Genomic DNA, 14,696 nt, shown 5'->3' on the forward strand with positions numbered 1-14,696 from the left:
CAGGCAACCCTGTGACTGACATCATGAACATCCATCTACGCAACTAGGACACGATGGCATGCATCAAACCAAGTCAGCGAGCCTGATCACCGTTTGTCGCCTCTAACGACAAGCATGGGTTGCTGAAGACCAATTCAAACTCATCGACTTCTTCTCAGATAGCAACTCTGTGATGGCGGGCTCTGGGAATGAGAACGTGTAAGTGAAATAAATCCAAACATGGCACTATTCCTGCTATATCATGGCGGCCATTAAATAATCGAGTCTGACCAGACAAACCAGTGGTTGATAGCATGAGCAACATGATACGATGATAAGCATGCAACCAAGTCACAGAGCCTGGTGACCCTATCCAGTTTAGTCGCCTCTGACAAGGTCAGATGACAAAGCGTCTTCTAATGTCTAAGGAGTGAGTGAGTGAGTTGGGTTTAATGCCGCTTTTAACAGTATTCCAGTTATATCACGGCGGGGAAAGTCCGAAGTGATGCAGGTCTCAGACGTTTACCACTTCGGTGAAACCCACGAGCACGGGTATGGCGCTGACAAACTTAGAAACATCATCGGGGCGAACCGGGATTCGAACCCACGATCATAGGTTTCTGGCATGCCCAAGGGACGCAACTCTTCATAGCGATTCGCGGCGCCTTAGACGACTGGGCCATGTCTAAGGAAGGAGGTGTTGTCAGTCAAGGTAGTTAATGACGGCAGGCAAACATACCCTGCCGGGCAAAAGAAAGGACACACTCATGTTTAATGGCGACTAAAAATAAAACAAAAAAGACATCGTTGTTCGATGGTGATGTAATCGATATTGGTATCACAGGTGTGTTTTGGTCCTTACCTTTGAAGTGTTTCGGCGACTGTTTAGTCACGGTTTCATAACGTTTGTATATTTTGGTCAAATCCAAGTTTCAAATGTATGCTTTCTTTATCCCGGCAGTTTATGAAACAAAGGACGTTTCACTACCTTCATTGTAAAATTTGATATAACAAGTCCAATAGAGTTAACACACACAGTGAAAGAGGACAGATTCCATTCACGGAGAGTACAATAGCATACAGTGATGGCCTTTCACTCGGATCAGTGAGTGGACAGAGCAGTAGAGAGGTGGGGGCCTATGTTAACGAGGTACCCCATGGTTTAATGGTACATATGTATCTTGAAAAACGTGAACTCGTTATGTAGACTTCCTCAAGGGTGACTACGTTACATATGATCAGAAGAGCTTCAATAGTTACACTGCTTGGTGTTCAGATTCTTACCCAGCACAACGAACGTCTACTTTAGTTTGTATGTTTAATGGAAACTTGCAATTGAATCTTGGTTGTGACAAGAACTTACGTAGTTTTTTGAATGGTGCGTCACAAATAACAGAGGTACAATTGAAGGCAGGTCAACGCCCTATAACAGTATTCGTGTATACCATGGTGTGTCAGGTTAGAAGGATAACATGCCTCAGTGTATCCCTCGAGCACGGACGTGATGCTTACAAACAATGGATCATTAATAACATCACTAAACCTGGGATTCGAACCTAGGTTCAGCGGATCCTGATAGCGAGTTGCTGCGCTTTACATCTTTGGACACAGATGCAACAGTAATGGAGGTGATGTGAAATGGGGTTTAACGTCGCGCCTAAGATTTTATAGCGACGTGCATGTGCGTGTGTGTGTGTGTACATGTGTGGTTTCTTGTACTAGTCCATAATAATGCCGATTTTATGGTGCTAGCCCACGGAGATACCATGTCGCAGTTTAACATGAATGCCCCACTCAGACACAGTATACTGACTCCGAGCCGACCAGTTCTTGTTTTAGCCCCTTAATGCCGAGCGCCAGACAGGGTATCAACAAGTGCCATTTATTAACGTCATTTGGTGTGACGCGCCCGGGGATCGAACCCCGGACCTTCCGCTCTCCGCGCGGACGCTCTACCACTAGACCACGGAGGCAGTCCCACAGTTGTATAGAAACCGGCCAAGGACATCTTATACATCAGAAGGTCTAATATAATATTCCGTGAGACAGTGAGAGCACGAATGTTGTATATTTCCTCAGGTAGCAATATTTTAAATATGTTTTTGTTTGTTTTGTTGTTTAACGACGCCCTCAGCATAATTCCAGCTATATGGCGGTGGACTGTAAATAATCGAGTCTGGACCAGACGATCCAGAGATTGATATCATGAGCATCGATCCACGCAATTGGGATACGCTGACATGCATCAGCCAAGTCAGCAAGACTGACCACCCGATCCCGCTAGTCGCCTCTATGGAACGATCCGGTACATAATCGAATCTGGACAAGGCACCCCGTGACTGATAGCATGAGCCATAACCCACGCCTTGGGTCACGGTGACACGCCATCATCCCGGTCACTGAGGCTGACCACCTGATCCACACATGAAGTACTGGGGACTCATTCTGACCAGGAATCCCTACAAAAGCGACAAAAACATTTCCATAATCATAAGAAACCTCTACTAAAAGCAGAATCCACTCCACGATTCTAAATTTATCTAAAGCATGTGTTTATGAATCGCCATCAAAAAGTGATGATACCAGCTGTTCGCGAAAAGGTCAGCGCATTCTGTCCCACTGTTGGCACCCGTGACAAACTTTAATCTCTTTTATAGCACTGTTATAAAGTTTATGCAGTCTATACTTGAATTTGGAAAGGGTAGAATAGCTCTTCAGCAACCCATGCTTGCCGTAAAAGTCGACTATGCTTGTCGTAAGAGGCGACTATAGGGATCGGGTGGTCTGGCTCGTTGACTTGGTTGATGCATGTCATCAATCCCAATTGCGTGGATCGATGTTCATGATATCAATTACTGGATTGACTGGTCCAGACTCGATTATTTACAGACCGCCGTCATACAGTTGGAATAATGTTGAGTGTGGCGTTAAACAACAAAACAAACAACCAACAATGGATATGGTAACCGTCTGAGACTTGCATTACTTCGGGCTTTCCTCCCACATCAAGCTGACACGCCGACATAACTGAAATACCATTCAAATCGGCGTTAATCCCAACTCACACACTTACTATATCTTTCAATTGCTCTTTGTCATATTTGCTAGACACGTGCTTGCAGGATAGTGTTAATTTCTTATGGTGGATAGAGCTTAAAGTTTCCCCACTCGTAACCTTCTGTTCGTGTCATATCCTAAGCAAGGTTCGAACAGTACACGCGGTTACTCGTGAGATGATACACACAAAGGAACGCGAGGACTGGTGTGGATCAAACTCCGACACCTGTGTCCCGTCTGTGCGAAAACAGTTCCTCTCCAAAACACACAACAAACCCAGCATTTGTGATCCAGGGTGGGGAAATGTATCAAACATGTCGAACACATAAGCTGTTTTCGAAATTTTTTTCACGTAAATTAAAAACTCCTGCCGCGAGAGTTGAAGGAGAATAGTAGAAGATACTTAGGAAGTGAAATCTCAGCCCTGTTATTCTATCTTAACCTGGTGTTTCATTTCAAACACATTGAGTTTCGTCGACACACCTACACAGTCTATGAAGCTCGCGGGGATAAAGTAGAGGATTGTTCGTGGTAAACCCAACTCACAACTCAGCCATATAGCGTTACTGATCCCAGAGGAAGAAATAACTCCGAGAAGCATAATGTTGACACAAGCGATCTGTCTCTCACTACCGCCACTATATCGTGTTAGTCAAAATATTGTAAAAGGCCAAACGATTAGGCTCTCTGTTTCTGGGAATAAACACGCGCAAATGTGTCACTGTATGCCCTTGTTATCCGAGTTGTGTTCCCCGGGAGAAGAGACGGTTTCTTCCTCCCACCTGGTGCACAGCTGCCGGAATACAAGGCGTTGTTAACCAATCCATGTATTATCCTACACTTTTAACGCCTTTTTGTCACATTTTCTTGTAATTCCTTCAGTAAACCTCATACTGGGAATATATGAAACATAAACAAATATACAAAAACGTATTTAAGCTGCCTATAGTGTCAGAGTTCGTGACCCTAGAATGTATTTGAGTCTTGAGTGCTTGCTAGCTTTTGTAAATTACCGTTGCTATTGAAATACATTAGTTGTATACAGTACCGACGGTGTATATCAGCAGAGTTGGAAGGCCATCAGGACGGCTATTTGTCACTCAGTTTGAACCTGTATATTTGAGTCTTAATGAATCTAACTGCTATGAGTGGACTTCGGACCGATTTTTCTCATTAAAACGATCCCTTGTCAAGTTGAATATGGTTCGCGGACATGATATAACAATAAGGATCATTTTTATTATCAGCGAAACAAATAATTAATAACTCCTATGACTTATTTGAAATATTGTCCATATCGAAGACACGAAGAGAAATAATAGTATAAATCTATATAAAAGATAACTCGTGATAATTATTAACTAAGTGATGTTCATGTCACAAAAGACGTTCTTGTAATGATGTAATACGGGGCTTTGGGGTAGCCCTGAGGTTATAGTGTTCGCTCGTCACGCCGAAGGCCCGGGTTCAATTCCCCAAATGTGCACACTGTGCGGTGTCCCCTCTGTGATATTGCTGGAACATTTTAAACTCATACCCACCCACTCATTAAGTTTTATATTTCAGCATGAAGTTACATGGGTAGTAGTTTATTGCATGATTGTAGTTTATCTACATTTTGACAAGAGTGAGTGTGTGAGTATGGTTTAACCCGATTTTAGCAATATGACGGCGGGGGACACCAGAAATGGGTTTTACACACTGTACCCAACTACCCATGTAGGGAATCGAACCCGGGTCTTCGACGTGACGAGCGAACATTTTAACCACTAGGCTACCCCACCGTTTCCTATGAAGAGCACACTTTCTGGCTGGGAGCGGCATAAAACCACATTCACTCAATCCCAAGTGTACAAGCGTACAAGAGCACTTAAAATGAGAAGCACAGACCGTGTGTATTGCGAGGAGGTTACAGTCACGGATGAATTAACAATTTACAGCCCTTAGACGCAATACGAGAAACTTTCCAACTTCATTTGCGGGATCAAATATTAAATACCTCGTAACACCTCTCGGTTGATCAAATATCAAATATTTGATCACACTAACACTCTGAATAGAGTGCAGCTACAATAAATGGACAAACGAGGAACTGGTTTCTCTGCCATCAATGTATGGAGGTAGGCGTCCTGAACCTGGGTGTATCCAGTCTTATTCACACATACACTTCTTTAATAGGTAGAGTTGTAGTTTCAAATAAGGTTTCTTTCATTAGATAAGGCTGGTACACAGAAGTTAAACACGTGTCATGTTTTTGGCTACCTTTACGGTGGGTGTATATAAACATATAACACGCCGGTGTTCAGATATGGGTGTTAAATAAGATATGTTTGTCATTTGGCACGTAATATACATACTAAATTATGTTAGTGAATGGATATTACGTAGAGGAATTTTTGAATTTTTGAAATTCTCGGCGTCCCTTAACATTGAACTGAACAACTATTTACCTGACGTTTTTTAAAATAAGTCGTGCTATTTTTTTGCAAGATAAGCATGTCATGAAATTCAATAAATTATTCTATATATATCTGACTTCATGATTTTCTTTGTGGGCGCATGCCTCTCGACTAACACGTCTACCATGGGCCGGACTATATTTATAACGCGGAGTGATCTGCTTATTTTTACCCGCGCCGTTGTTGTTACTTTCATGTATAACCGTAGAAAATTCAGTTTTAAATCCGAAAAAAAGAATATCCCCCTAACTATACATACTATTATATTATGGATTTTTAGCACTAACGTGCTTTTATAGAGACCATATTTGTGTTTTAGTGTCATTTTATTTGTGTGTACATCAATTGACACCAAAATAAAATTATAATTTGCTTCTTCTATATGTGATGCTTTCTTTGTTGTCCATTGTGTGTGTATGGGTGGATGGCAGGTTGGACAGACAGACAGACAGACAGACAGACAGACAGACAGACAGATAGATAGATAGATAGATAGATAGATCCTCTGGTTGACGATCTTTCAAGTGGTTGAACTTTGTTAAAGTTTTTCCAGATATTTCGTCTGGAGATTGTTTACATTTGATTTAGCATGTAGGTATTTGCCAACCTAGTTAGCCCTCTGATATTTTAGCGGCTTAAATGTTAAAGAAAGTGTGAAGATATTCAAATGTCGCCTACAGCGTGCTGGTCACAGGCAGAGAGTTCACCTGCGTGTCTCCCCAGGCTGACTTGTAAACGGAAGGCGTGTTCACCTGCGTGTCTCCCCGGACTGACTTGTAAACGGTCAGTGTGTTCACCTGCGTGTCTCCCCGGACTGACTTGTAAACGGTCAGTGTGTTCACCTGCGTGTCTCCCCGGACTGACTTGTAAACGGTCAGCGTGTTCACCTGCGTGTCTCCCCGGACTGACTTGTAAACAGCGTGTTCACCTGCGTGTCTCCCCAGACTGACTTGTAAACGGTCAGCGTGTTCGCCTGCGTGTCTCCCCGGACTGACTTGTAAACGATCGGCGTGTTCACCTGCGTGTCTCCGCGGGGTGGCTTGTAAACGGACAGCGTGTTCACCTGCGTGTCTCCCCGGACTGACTTGTAAACGGACACCGTGTTCACCTGCGTGTCTCCCCGGACTGACTTGTAAACGGACAGCGTGTTCACCTGCGTGTCTCCCCGGACTGACTTGTAAACGGTCAGCGTGTTCACCTGCGTGTCTCCCCGGACTGACTTGTAAACAGACAGTGTGTTCACCTGCGTGTCTCCCCGGACTGACTTGTAAACAGACAGCGTGTTCACCTGCGTAAACGGTCAGCGTGTTCACCTGCGTGTCTCCCCGGACTGACTTGTAAACAGACAGTGTGTTCACCTGCGTGTCTTCCCGGACTGACTTGTAAACGGACACCGTGTTCACCTGCGTAAACGGACAGCGTGTTCATCTGCGTGTCTCCCCGGACTGACTTGTAAACGATCGGCGTGTTCAACTGCGTGTCTACCCGGACTGACTAGTAAACGCACACCGTGTTCACCTGCGTGTCTCCCCGGACTGACTTGTAAACGGTCAGCGTGTTCACCTGCGTGTCTCCCCGGACTGACTTGTAAACAGACAGCGTGTTCACCTGCGTGTCTCCCCGGACTGACTTGTAAACAGACAGTGTGTTCACCTGCGTGTCTCCCCGCACTGACTTGTAAACGGACACCGTGTTCACCTGCGTAAACGGACAGCGTGTTCACCTGCGTGTCTCCCCGGACTGACTTGTAAACGATCGGCGTGTTCACCTGCGTGTCTCCCCGGACTGACTTGTAAACGGTCAGCGTGTTCACCTGCGTGTCTCCCCGGACTGACTTGTAAACAGACAGTGTGTTCACCTGCGTGTCTCCCCGCACTGACTTGTAAACGGACACCGTGTTCACCTGCGTAAACGGTCAGCGTGTTCACCTGCGTGTCTCCCCGGACTGACTTGTAAACGGTCAGTGTGTTCACCTGCGTGTCTCCCCGGACTGACTTGTAAACGGTCAGCGTGTTCACCTGCGTGTCTCCCCGGACTGACTTGTAAACGATCGGCGTGTTCACCTGCGTGTCTCCCCGGACTGACTTGTAAACGCACACCGTGTTCACCTGCGTGTCTCCCCGGACTGACTTGTAAACGGACACCGTGTTCACCTGCGTAAACAGACAGCGTGTTCACCTGCGTGTCTCCCCGGACTGACTTGTAAACGATCGGCGTGTTCACCTGCGTGTCTCCCCGGACTGACTTGTAAACGCACACCGTGTTCACCTGCGTGTCTCCCCGGACTGACTTGTAAACGGACACCGTGTTCACCTGCGTAAACGGTCAGCGTGTTCACCTGCGTGTCTCCCCGGACTGACTTGTAAACGGTCAGCGTGTTCACCTGCGTGTCTCCCCGGACTGACTTGTAAACAGACAGTGTGTTCACCAGCGTGTCTCCCCAGGCTGACTTGTAAACGGACAGCGTGTTCACCTGCGTGTCTCCCCGGACTGACTTGAAAACAGCGTGTCATAAGAGACATCAATGAGACACTACAGTAGACTTTCCAACTTTTCAGTCGGTTTGTATAATTCAGAATGAAGGCTCACACATTATACTACCCTGTCAGATAATGGTTGTTTGTTGTTTAATGCTCCACACAGCAATATCCCAGCTATATTCTGGCCGAGACAACCAGTGATTCACATCATGAGCACTGATCCACGCAATTGGGATACGATGACATGCATCAACCAAGTCAGCGAGCCTGATCATCCGATCCCGTTAGTCGCCTCTTACGACAAGCATGAATTATGAATTACAACAGTATAACTGGTGCGATATATGCAGTATAGATCTGACACGCGACGACACTTTGATTTAACCGACTCAGAGTCATTACAGGCGACCCTTTGTTGTAACCGACTTCGCTATAGACGACCTTTTGTTAATATAGACGTCTTTTTGTTGTAACCGACTTTGCTATAGACGACCCTTTGTTAAAACCGATTCGCTACAGGCGGCGTCTTTTTGTTGTAACCGACTTTGCTATATATGGCCCTTTGTTAAAACCGATTCGCTATAGACGTCTTTTTGTTGTAACCGACTTCGCTATAGACGACCCTTTGTTAAACCCGATTCGCTATAGACGTCTTTTTGTTGTAACCGACTTCGCTATAGACGATTCCACTTTATTATGGACTTCCATATCACCGAGTCTCCATTACATCTTCTATCGTTATCTATAAACCCTTTGTTACAACCAACGCTTTGCTTATAGTCATGTCTTAGGTGTTATAACCAATTTGTCTTACAATCGAAGTCTACACCTAGTGCCGTATAAATATTGGTCAAAGTTGGATAAACACAACTATATACTTACGTTCTTTTCAGAAGCAGCGTTTTGTTTTCTTACAAGTTAGATTTTGATATTCATAAACGAATTCAAATCGTCATTTCGTACTACGCTGTGGTACAGTTTAAAAAATCTGATAGAAGCCAGCTTCAAGAGGCAGGACAAGTTTCGTGTATTCACACAAACGAAAGGGACACACGGACCCATTTAGTGGTGTGTATATTGTACAGTTGGAGCAGGCAGTCGCCCTTCCCCTCGCAACCACAACCCTGACTTGGAATAATCAGGGGTGTCGCCGTGAAAAGGGATTTACTCTTAGTGGGCCAGGTAGACTTAGCACATAATGCATTGTGTCACTGTCACCTTGTCTTCGCCCGGGGTAGTGGCTGTGTACAAAACCGCCACGAGTCAGTCACTTCAAGAAGATTATGCGACAGTTTCGCTGTATAATCAACCTAGCGATAGAATTATTTTGAAAGGAAAACGACACCCGTTTAAATACATCTTTCAAGGGGTGGTTTATTACCCGCAAACATTCCGTAACGTCAAAAAAGATGGGGCGCTCCGGTTATTTAAATAAGCGGTTTGGTGATAAGCCGAGGGGCGAAATTATACTTAGGTAGTTTATATCTGACCCCCTCTTGCTGCTGTCTAGACTGACAACACAGTATATACATACCCTGCTAACTTTATGTCAGTGTACAGGGTACACGCCAGTAGGGGAAGACGACGTCACACAATGTGCTAGCCAGCGGGCCCGGTGCTCCCTGTAGCGGGGCTAGGGGTGAGGATGCTGGGCAATAAGGAAATGGAGAATTTATGGAAATTTCTTAAATTATCGGAATATTCGTAGCGTCGCCATCGCTATGTTAATTGAGATATTGTGACGTTAGTATTCTTTAAAACGCGGGTGGGATTATGATAATTTGGAAATGAGTTGGGGGTTACCGGTAATGTAGGTATAACATTGTTAAGGATAATGTAACGTTTATTTATCGAATGCTATAAAAACGCAATACTGTCGATTTCACGTGAAGGCTCAGATTATAATTACAATTTCATTGTTTATATATTACTGATAGACAGCAATAACCCCCTCACCCACTCACCCACTCATACAAAAGAGCATTCAAACAAAAATATATTCTCATTTGCTCGTCATGTCAAAGGCCCGGTTCGATTCCCTACATGGATACAACCTGCGAAGCCCATGTCTGGTGTCCCCCGTCTTGACTGCTTGACCTTTCATTAAAATATATACTCAGGCAAAAGCCGATTGGCTAATGTTTCGCCACCCTCGATTATCCAGTGAGCCATATCTCCATTCTATTATGATCCATACCCTGAACCCATTCGCCACCCTCGATTATCCAGTGAGCCATATCTCCATTCTATTATGATCCATACCCTGAACCCATTCGCCACCCTCGATTATCCAGTGAGCCATATCTCCATTCTATTATGATCAATACCCTGAACCCAATCGTCACCCTCGATTATCCAGTGAGCCATATCTCTATTCTATTATGATCAATACCCTGGACCCATTCGCCACCCTCGATTATCCAGTAGGCCATATCTCCATTCTATTATAATCAATACCCTGGACCCATTCGCCACCCTCGATTATCCAGTGAGCCATATCTCCATTCTATTATGATCAATACCCTGAACCCATTCGCCACCATAGCTAAGTTGCGGAGGAGACGTCAAAACCCCCATAGATCCTATCCCAAACTTACCTACCCTAGCACATACTTTCTCTAAGAATCACTGGTTTGTCTGGTCCAGACACGATTATTTACAGGCCGACGTCATATAACTTGAATATTTATGAGTTGGGCGTTAAACAACAAATACCATGTGGTTAGAGCCAATTACAATACGGATGCCACAATCCCACTCACTTACTCACTGACACACCCGCTCGCCCACTCACTCACATATTCGAGTTATTACGAACAAGGCGACATGATTTCTTTGTATGCCTTGTAGTAGTATAACAACAACAAATCTTTACAACCGCATTCTTCATCCTGTGTGGGCATGTTATAAAGTAAGAGGAAGGTACGGGTGGCCTAGTCGTATAAGGCGCCGCAATTCGCTGTGCAGAGTTGCGTCCCCTGAGCACATCAGAAATCTATGATCGTGGGTTCGAATCTCGGTCTGCCCCGATTATGTTTCTAGGTTTGTCAGCGCCATGGTGCCTGAGGGTTTCACCAAAGTGAACGTCTGAGACCTGCATCGCTGAAACGCTGTGATGTAACGTGAAAACTGTTCAAAGCGGCGTTAAACCCAGCTTACTCATTCACTATAATTGTATAAATGTAATCCTCAGTATGTTAAATAAAACATTTACTTTAAAAACTATTATCGCGATAACAGATTTTTGTTTATTAATGTATAACTTCAATTTCCTGCTTTAGAAAATACGCACGGAACAACAATGATCCGGGTTATTGCTAACTGTCGTGTAAAACAAAATTCATTCACACGGAATTAAAACACAAAGATAATGTCTTTTTACAGACGGTGTCTTAACCGGCCTTCGAAGCTTTCAGCCATGCTTGTTTATTACATAACTTTCCAGATCGTTGTGCCCGGTCAGAATCGATAATATACAACGCCTTTCGTCAGAGACGAATCCTGATTGGCTGATATGCGCTGCCATTGATGACATGATTGGTCAACGCAGAACGTTCTATTCCGAGCGACCAGACAGGACGAGACATGGTATCACTGCTCAAGGGATCTGCATAACATAAGAAATGAGTAAAACCTCTAGAAAAAATGCGAAGTTTGTTTCGAATATTTTAACACAATAGCACAATCAAGTTTTCAAAGAAATATATTTACATATATGATGGTATATCGGGAAAAAACTCATCTTGGGTGATGGACATGTTCATAAGACTTTCTCGTGAAGTTGGGAGAGTCGGGCTTTTGAATTAACGCATGTGTCCTTGATATGTCAGAAGTCTATACTTGCAAGCGTAAGAAAGAAGTGAGGTGAAAGGGGGATTAGCGTCGCGTTAATAGCGATGTGCATGCACGTATGTGTGTGGCTGCTTGTACTAGTCCGGGTAAACATGGATACTCACTCAGACACAGTATACTGACTCCGACCCGACATGTCCTTGTTTGATCCACTTTATGCCGAAAGCCAGGAAGATTACAAGAAGTAGTATCCTATTTAACGTATTCTGGTATAACGCGGCCAGGGATCGAACCCACTTTACCCACTATTCCACGGAGGTGGTCCTAAAGAAAGAAACAAGTGAGTGAGTGAGTGAGTGAGTGAGTTGCTGTTAACTCCACTTTTAACAGTATTCCAGTTATATCACGGCGTGTAAGCTTAATGTGGGAGGAAAGCCCGAAGTGATGCAGGTCTCAGGCGTTTACTACTTCGGTGAAACCCATTAGCACGGATATGGTGCTGACAAACCTAGAAACATAATCTGGGTGAACCGGGATTCGAACCCACAATCATAGGTTTCTGGCGTGCCCAAGTGACAGCCGTGAATACAGGTGTGTGTGCGTGCGTGTGTGTAACTTTAAAAACTTATCTTGTGAGTTATAATATATAAACTTTTCTACCCAATTTCATGTAGAAAATGTTTAAACCTGTTTGATATTGACTCAGACTCTAGTTCTTGTTGAAACTTACAAAATCTCCCCCTCTCCGCTACTGGTTTTCTTCTTGTAATTTGATAGGGTAAATGTACTGTCTACATAAATCTGAAATTGTCCAGTAAAAAATATCTAGCTAGCCTGGCCGGTTAGTGCTGATAAAAAATATTTCACACAGTCGGTTCAAAGGTAACTTAAAAAAACATATGGTGCAGATCTGATCCCATGAAAAGATTTTTCATTTCAAGCAAACACAAATTCATCGCCGGTATCGTAATTGCACGATAAGTATTAAAAAACAGATGAAAGGTTAAACGGGGGTCAATTTCTTAAACCATGGTTAAAACACCGTCTGTTCTACAAATAGACAAACATACAAATAATAAGTCCTGACTCATTCATACTCTCGTCGCCAGTTTCCGGTATATTACCCCCGAACTGTGACCTTGCATACATTAGTCCCAGCCTCAACAGTATCGGTCACACCTGAGCTTAATGGGCTCCTAACAGGGTTGCAATGGCATCATTAGCGCTGCTTCTAATTAGCTCCGAACACTGCGCGCCATTATAGCGGATTGGTAAGAATTCCACTTGAGAGAGCAGCTCCAACAAATGTCGCCTTAGCTGTAAATGGCCAATAAACCTCTCAACTCTAATTTCTGTAGCCGTTACGGCATACATTCATTTATCACCTTGACCTTTAAAGTTCTTGTGAAGGAAACAGAGCATTTTTTTCTACATGTTCAGCTGTTCAAGGCGCCTGTTTCTACTAAGCGTCCTCTACCGTTATCACTGATACCGTTATGGACATAAAGGTCTCAAGGTCAATTTCCTTTCGCATGATCAGCGTTGCATTACTGCCAGTATTTTTCACAATTCATTATTTTACGCTCTAATAACACTTACCGTTTGTGAAAAATAGCATGCCTTTGAACACTTGAGATTTACTGAGAGGAATACTGTTATTCGCCCGCCTCTAAAGTGCACATAAAATGAACACTAAAGTCAGTATCGGATAGACGTTGGTTGTTGCCTTCAAGTAGTTCTAAGTAAAGTAGCCGTTGGCAAATTTTGTTTATGACGACCGGATCATAAATGTTCCATGTTTTTGGTTAGATCAAGGAGGCAATATAAGTCCTAACGAGACTCCCTTGTGGGTTCCGGGTGAACGGTATGTGAGTGAGTAGGTCGGGTTTGACCCCGCTTTGAACAGTATTATAATCATATCTCGGTGTGTCAGCTCAATGTTACGCAGGATGTAGCCACTTAATTAAAACCCATGCTAATGTTGTGGTACTGGAAAACCAAGGGTCATAATCAGGGCGAACCAAGGAATCCAGTCCATCCACTTCAGATCCCAGCACGACAAAGGGGCGCAACTGTGCAATCATGGCGAATCGTGGTAGCTTAATCAACTGAACCACCGAAAGAATCACAGAGCTATGACAGTGAATACTTGTGAACATTTTTCGGGTACATCATGTTTATCATAAGTGTAAACTTGTACATTGTATATGTGGGTGAACATTTTACCTATATCACGGCGTGTCAGCATATGTGAGGAAGGCCCGAAGTGATGCAGATCGTAGACGTTTGCTACTTTGGTGAAACCCACGAGTATATTACTGACAAGGCAAGAAACATAATTAGGTCGAATCTGAGAGTTGAACCCACGACTGTTTCCTGGCACGCCCAAGGGACGCAACTCTGCATGGCGACTTTTGCGACTGTCTCGTCACGTTCATAAGTCAAGCATGAAGAAATAACATCAATAGTTGACCGACGTGACAAGGTAATGAGAGCATGTCTCAGGCATAACTGCCATTCCCATCAACCAAATATTAAAGATATATACACATCAACGTTGGTTTTTGTCTATTTGTTTGTTGTTTAACACCGCACTCAGCAATACTCCAGTTCATGACGGCGGTCTTTAAATGATTAAGTCTTGAGTGATTGACATCATGAGCATCGATCTACACACTAGGGTGACGATGACATGGGTGACGATCAACCAAGTCAGTGAGCCTGACCACCCGATCCCGTTAGTCACCTCTTACGACAAGCATAGTCGCCTCCTACGACAAGCATGGGTTGCTGAAGACCAATTCTAACCCGGATGTTCACGGGACCCAACGTTTGTTACACACATTTTCACTGTCAACGTTGTGGCATTTCATAAAATACACACACCTCAGTATAATTATGGTATTTAAATCAGCCAATAATTACAATT

The sequence above is a fragment of the Haliotis cracherodii genome, unplaced genomic scaffold, assembly GCF_022045235.1.
Source record: "Haliotis cracherodii isolate W230 unplaced genomic scaffold, xgHalCrac1.p SCAF_5, whole genome shotgun sequence".
NCBI classification, from domain to species: domain Eukaryota; kingdom Metazoa; phylum Mollusca; class Gastropoda; order Lepetellida; family Haliotidae; genus Haliotis; species Haliotis cracherodii.